General features: G+C 37.2%; 1 long non-coding RNA gene across 1 annotated transcript; it reads left to right on the forward strand.

Annotated features, from left to right (window-relative positions):
• The first annotated feature begins 5,198 nt into the window (after window positions 1-5,198).
• On the forward strand, window positions 5,199-6,992 carry LOC141443460 (uncharacterized). Its single transcript, XR_012453031.1, has 3 exons — window positions 5,199-5,791; window positions 5,877-5,965; window positions 6,860-6,992. It is a non-coding gene; the product is annotated as an uncharacterized lncRNA (long non-coding RNA).
• Window positions 6,993-7,535: the final 543 nt, after the last annotated feature.

Below are 7,535 nucleotides of genomic sequence, written 5' to 3' on the forward strand. Positions count from 1 at the left end.
GAAAGCTGTAACTTTGCACGAATATATATCGCTGCTTATCTAAAATAAGTCACTATTGCAAAATACTACATTTTCGTACTAACTATAAAACTGCGTGGAGAATAAGCTAAACTTTGTCGTGAATAAGACACCCAAGTCGCTACTTAAAAATGACTCCGTGGCAGCAATGTGCCGTTATGTGATTGGTTGGAACTCGACGCTATTTTATCGGTAAGAGCGGCCGCATGCCAGTTGCGCCGCGGGTTTTGACAACTTCACTACGATTCTCTGGTGAACAACGGCACATCGCGAAATAACACGCGGGATCGTTGCTTATTGTTTATGCAATAATGCTGCATCGCAAAATACAGCCATCTTTACGAAAAGGGAAGCTAATTATTTGTGCCTTTTTTTTTGCAATAGTGTTACATTACGAAGTGCAACATTCTTCATGAAAAAGTAAGTATACTACTTATGTCATATGTAGAATTTAGCCTATATTTACGAAACGGAAAACGATTTTATTTAACATTGCAAAATATGCCTGTCTATCGAATAAAGTAAGCCATACTTAAATGATATAATAGCTAATTGAGACACTATGCACCATAGACCATATTCATAACTAGTTTATTAAAGCAAATATAGCCACTATTTACGAAACAAATTATTATATTCAAGCGTGAATTGGCACTACGTTATGTTATAGTCTTTACTAATAATACAGATGCGAAAGTAACGCTATCTATGTGTCTGTCTGTTACATTTTCACGCCCAAACCACTAAACCGATCCCGATGAAATTTGGCACAGATAACTTGAGGCCTAAGATATATACTTATTTTCCGGAAAATACGAATTTTCCGAGATAAAGGGTTCTACGCGAGCAAAGTCGCGGGCAACAGCTAGTAGTATTATATTTAATTGACTAGTTTATCACGCTATCACGTTAAACTAAAATATTTTTGGTTGGTTTCAGAGATGATTAGCAACAAAAACTTGCAGTGGCAGAGCAAAAGAAGAAAGGTCTTCTTGGATTTATTAATAAGAATAATATCCCGGATATCAGCCTGTATGTGATAAGGATGGCCTTGAAACAGCTTAAGAACAATAAAAGGCCGGGTGAGGACGGAATCACGCCGTCAGAGCTTCTGAAGGCGGGAGGATCACCGGTCCTTAAAATCCTTCAGAGGATCTTTAATTCAGTCTTGCTCGAAGGTACAACGCCAGAAGCACGGAACAAGAGCGTGTGGTGTTAAGTTGTTCTTCTAGAAGTGTGATAACACCTTATTGAAGAACTACAGGACCATCTCGCTGTTGAGCCATGTTTATAAGCTGTTTTCCATGGTCATTGTAAATCGTCTCGAACACAGGCTCGATGACTTCCAACAACCCGAATAAGCTGGGTTCCGAAAAGGCCATAGTACCGTAGACCACATACATGCTGCGGCAGTCATACAGGAGACCGAAGAGTCTAACTAGCCGCTATGTCTAGCCGAGAAAGACTTTGATTCGGTCGAAACATAGGCAGTGCTTGAGACTCTCCAGCGATGCCATATGACTATCTGTATATCGAAGTGTGATGTATTTGTATAGAACGCTACTATGTCCGAGTCTAAGTCCGAGGTCAGAGTACAGGAACAGAGTTCCAGGCGATTCCCTTGAAAGAGGCGTAAGACAGGGAGATGATATCTCAAAAACTGTTTACTGCACTGAAAAACACCTTCAAGCTTCCGGAATGGAAAGGACTAGGCATCAATGTCAACGGCGAATACATTACGCACCTTCGATTTGCCGACGGTATTGTGGTCACAGCAAAGTCGATGGAAGAACTCAGCACGATGCTTGAAGGTCAATCGAGTCTCCAATGGGTAGCCTCAAAATGAACATGGACAAGACGAAGCTTATGTCGAATGTCCGTGTGATTACTGCCCCTTTTATGGTTGAGAGTTCGGTTCTTGAAGTTGTTGACGCGTATGTATACCTAGTACATACCGTTCAATTAGGTAGGTCCAACTTGGAGGAGAGGTCAATCGTCGAATCCAACTCGGATGGGCAGCGTTGGGAAACTTCGCAACGTCTTTTCGTCCAAAATCCCAAAGAGCCTTAAGACGAAAGTCTAGTGTGTTTTGCAAGTGATTACATATGGATCCGAGACGTGGTGCTTCACTATTGGCCTTATAAATGGCTCAAAGTTGCTCTGCGAGCTATGGAGAGAGCTATGCTCGGAGTTTCTTTACGGGATCGAATCAGAAATTAGGAGATACATAGAAAAACGGGGGTCACCGACATAGCCAAGCGAATCAGCTCGTTGAAGTGGCAATAGGCAGGCCATATGGCGTGCTATGGCGTGCTATATAGCACGGAGAACAGATGGTCGTTGGGACTGAAAAGTTCTCGAATGGAGACTGCGAATCGACAAACGCAACGTAGGACGTCCACCAACGAGATTGACGGATGACCTGGTTAAAGCTGCGGGTTCACGGTGGATGCAGGCCGCTTCCAACAGAATTACAGAAGCAACTGGAAACCTATGGGGGAGGCTTATGTCCAACAGTGGATGTCCTACGTCCTACCGATGATAATGATGTTTTAGTCGATTTTATCCCACAGGAACTCTTGACCGGGATGAAAAGTATTCCATGTCCTAGAAGATATTTTGTTCTTATCTGGAGAATTTATTTTGATTAGTAACAAGTTTTATCATTATACTTAGCGGCGCAAAATTTGGCCCACCTTTCTTACAAAATTACCGATTCTGCATACATTTGAGGGCCAAATTTTTTGCCGCTCTGTATAATTATGTTGTGTTTTTAAAGGTCTAAATTTTTTTATTCTAAAATACACTAAAAAGTCTTTAATACGGTAAATATTATAAATCTGTGATAATAATGTGATTTTATATGCTTAAATAGATGTTGTATTATGATAAAAGGTAATTAATGAGAATAATTGAAAGTATCGCAAACGTTAATGTGCAATTAAAAACAAAATCTAGACCTTCTCCGACGTCGGAATTTGTATTCAGACCTTGTTGTCAATAATTTTGATGTAAAATTTGTGCGCAATACATGATGGGTCGTTATTAAAGAGAATTTATATTATATTTTGTGCACAAAATCTGATACGACATTATTCATGATAAAATTTACTTTATTACATGACCTAAAGACAAATAGGTCGTTATTTGCTATACATTCTTGTATTACTGTGTAAGTATTACGAGTTGTGACGTTCTTGCTCATAATAATATTAAAAATATTAAGACTTAACTCAAAGTAGTCACTGTTTTTATTATTTTATTGATATAAAGATGTGCCATTTCATTATAAGTTTATACTGCAGCTATTCTTGGTTAACCAAGGGACTTAATAGCGCATAGAAGAATGTTTTTAAGTTCATTTTAATACAAGATATTCCAAAATTAAATTTGTTTTATTTTTAATTCGCTCTACTGAAAAAAGTTCGATTTTGAGTTGGGCCGTTTTAATTGATAAGCAGCGATATGTAAACTATGCCAACACAATGGTACAATAGGTAAAAAATACAAAAATATTTTTTTAATAGTACCTCCCAGAGACATAAAGTGGGGGTGTTTTTAGGGTACCGCAGTCAACTAGGAACCCTTATTGGCTCTGTTCACGACATCGGCGCCACCTATCGTCCGCAACTTTGCTGGCTATGAGGCTTGACGTTTTGAAATTTCATCGCGACATTGTGACAAAAATCAAAACTAAGTATCACTTATTAATTTATAATACAAAATTACTGTGATACCGTGGTTTGGGTGAACAAAGGGTTGTGAATTCATTTTACTTCATTAAAATTGAATGAGGTAAGTAAAATTTATTCAAACGGTGTGATTTATTTCGGTTATGTCAGGGCTTGTTTACTTAATGTTTATAATTATTGTTCCAATCGTTTATTAACTTTTGACAGCTCAAGTACTAATTAAAATAGTGATGCCCTGATGCGTTACCGATTCGATTCCTTTAACAATCGATTTTATTCATGAAGATGAAGAAGTTTTTGCTCAACATTTTGCATTGTTTTATAAACTTTCACAGGTGTTTAAGTTACTTTATCTTATATATTAAAATAAACCATTTATGCTAAGTTAGTATGTTTATCACTTCCGACGGTAATTTAGTAAGTAATTTTGTCAATTATGAACACTGTGCCCTTAGTGTATTTTTTCGGTCACAAAATACGTCTCGATCGCGTTTGCGTTAAAATCTTAATTTGTATGGAAACACGAACAGCGCCTGTAGCGGCACGTTTGCGCAACAACTTTTGCGAGTGTAGGTCTGCTTGTCAAATTAACGTAAACTATTTCGTCCGCGAATCGTAAAGTTAACGTAAACCCGATCGACTCGACTAATCAAAACGAATGGGGATGCCAGATGTTTCAGGTTTCGCGGGATTCTCCCGAATTTTAGTATGTCCTCCCGACTCCCAACAAAGTCAAAAAAAATCATAAAAACAATATAATATAATACAATACAATACAAAGACTCTTTATTGTACACCAGAAATAACAACAACTACTAACAACAACCACAACACCTACAACAACAACAACTTCATTTTATAAAACAATAATTTTAAGTTCCAAATGCTTGCACTGAATGACATCAAATCCCTTTTCTTGGCATAGTACCTAACACCCAGTAACAGCCGTGATGCAAAGAATTTTAAAAAATCACGGTTTTTTTTAAGCATTTTTTTACTGATTGTTTTCCTGGTTGTAGTAAATGTGAAAAAAATACTTTATTTAAGAATTATTTGATCTTGCCATGATAGCGGGTAAATGGTGAAAAGGACAAAAATGTAATATACATACTTATATGAACAGTAACACGATGTTCGAGTAAAAAATAAATTACATAGGTAACAAGAAAACCGTTTTCTGATTTTTTTATTTATGTAAACACTAGCTGTTGTCCGCGACTCCGTCTGTGTAGAATTTGTTTAGCACCATCCCGCGGAAATTATGCAATTTTCGACATTAAATGTATCCCATGTTCTTTTCCGAAGACTCAAACTATTTGTATTCCGAATTTAATCTTAATCGGTTCAGCGGTTTAGACGTGACGAGGTAACAAAACCGACTTACAAACTTTCACATTTATAATATTGGTGGGATTTCTCTCGCAGCACACAAAATGTTAAATGGTTTTGTTTTTAATATATACTTACTTATATTTGAATTTATTATTGTTTCTCCCGTCCAAAGTACCAAAATCCCGATAAATCGTTATTTTTATCGATAATAGGGTCATTCGATCTGGCAACCCTACCTAACTACAAAACAAATGTCAGACTGACACCGCCCTAATTTACATCGTCTCAGTTCAAGAAAAAACTTAAATGTTATTACATATATTATTTGGTCGCGCTGTCATCGTTGTAAAGTGGATGCTCCATAGATGTGAAGCTGGAGGAAGATGCTTGTGATATCATGGACGGAATTTCGCACCAAAGTGCCCATACTCCATAGTTATAGACCATAGTTTAGTATACAGCACATACTGCAGTACTTGGAACTTCTTCAGGCGGAATGGATGGCGACTCCATAGAACAGCTGGTCGTGCAGGGAGGAGTGGAAGGAATCAGGTTGCACGTCAGGTCACCTCTGGACTGACCAAGTGAAGGCCACTGTAGAAAACCAAAAAGACAGTTTGCCAACAGAGAGATATGGTAGGAGATCGTACGAAGAGCTGTCCGCCTCTACCCATGACGCGGACGCATCAATATGCCTACGCCTGGTCTGCCAAGAGCGAAACGACAAAGAATAAAGTTTCATACTAATGGTTTGAAAATGTCATTCAAATACAATTGGTTGACGTTGACACTTCAGGTGGCATCGTTTTTTAAATTGAGATCCGATTTTTCCAGATAGAATACATTGTTCACTATTGATACCATGCACAAACTATGGGCTTGGACTTTAATTAACATATTGTGTCACAACTGTCAAGTGAGAAGTAAGTAAACATTGTATGGTCAAACAAATTGAATCATGACCCAGGGTGGAACCTTTTTATAATCAACTAGCTTATGCCCGCGACTTCGTCTGCGCGGATCTAGGTTATCGCGCGGTGGCGCCCTCTACCAGAATAAATGGTATCCTATGTTGATCCTTGGGGTTCAAACTACCTATATACCAAATTTCATCAAAATCGGTTCAGTTGTTTCGACGTGAAAGCGTAACAGACAGACAGACAGACAGACAGACAGAGTTACTTTCGCATTTATAATATTAGTAGGGATAGTAGGGATTTCACTATGATTTTCTTGACAAAAGTATGAGATGTCAACATGACATTAGTAGCACAAAGGTTCCACCCTGAGTCATGATACAAATTGTGCGACTTTACCTAATAATTTCACTGAAATCTCATGATATTTGTTAGACAATTCTGGATGATGATTTCAATTATTGTAATAGTTTTCAGTTAAAAATTAACTTGCTTGTTTCAGAAATGAGGTTTTGTGCCATAACCCATGAATTTCTTCTTATGGCAATTATACACTTATTTCATTATTATTTCTTTTGCCACCATGCTTTTAGAAATCTGTAGAATTTGCAATCAGTATTCTTGCTTGTGTTTTTGTAATTCATAAGAACACATCATGTTAGGACCATATTTATTTACTCGTCCTCGCCCAAACTAAGCATTGACTATGGATACTAGGCAACGGATAAACATACTTAATAATATAAAATCATTTTTATTTATAGGTATAGATAATACAAATTTCATATTAACATTTTCTACTATCATGGAACTCAAGAGTAACACAATATGTTAATCAATCAGGCATTCCTTCTAGATTAACAAGTAAAAGTTGTCAATTCAACAATTTTTTTTTTTCAGATAAATTGAAATGCTCACCTATTCTCAAGATACTGTAAACCTCACAAGGACTAAGAAATGCACTGAGAAATTGAAAAGAGATGCAGCGGCGGCCTTAGGGAGTGGCGAACAGGGCAATCGCGCAGGGCCTCGCGCAACAACTTGAGCTAATTAAAAAAAATATAGATTTTTTTAACTATATAGACCTGCTGCCCGGGCCTCGCAATGGGTAAGGCTGCTGCTGAAGAGATGTTATTGAATATTTACATTTACTTACCAGTGATGCTTAGATTAAAATTTGTTTGAAATCTTGCCTTCTTTGTTTTATTTACATTCCATGTCTATAAAAAAGATATATTGAACCAGGTTTCTGGGACAGCATTTCCGGAGCGAGCGACGGAGGAATTTTTAAAACTCGAGCCTATCAGTCTCTAAGGACTGAACACACCTGTGATATAGGTAGTGCCACCAGAGTTGAGTTCACACACACAAGAATATATGTTGCCTATGTAATGACATCAGATTTCATTTTATTTTTTCGATTTTCCATGTATGAAATGTGATTTGGTGCTGGATGATAGAAGCGATTTCAACTACAGAATAACAGTTAACTTGAATAATTATTTACCTACTTACATACTTTATTATGGACAGTAAACTACCTAATTATTTTTATAGGCTACTTTTTATCCCAATA

Source organism: Choristoneura fumiferana, chromosome 27 (assembly GCF_025370935.1).
Source record: "Choristoneura fumiferana chromosome 27, NRCan_CFum_1, whole genome shotgun sequence".
Classification (NCBI taxonomy): Eukaryota; Metazoa; Arthropoda; class Insecta; order Lepidoptera; family Tortricidae; genus Choristoneura; species Choristoneura fumiferana.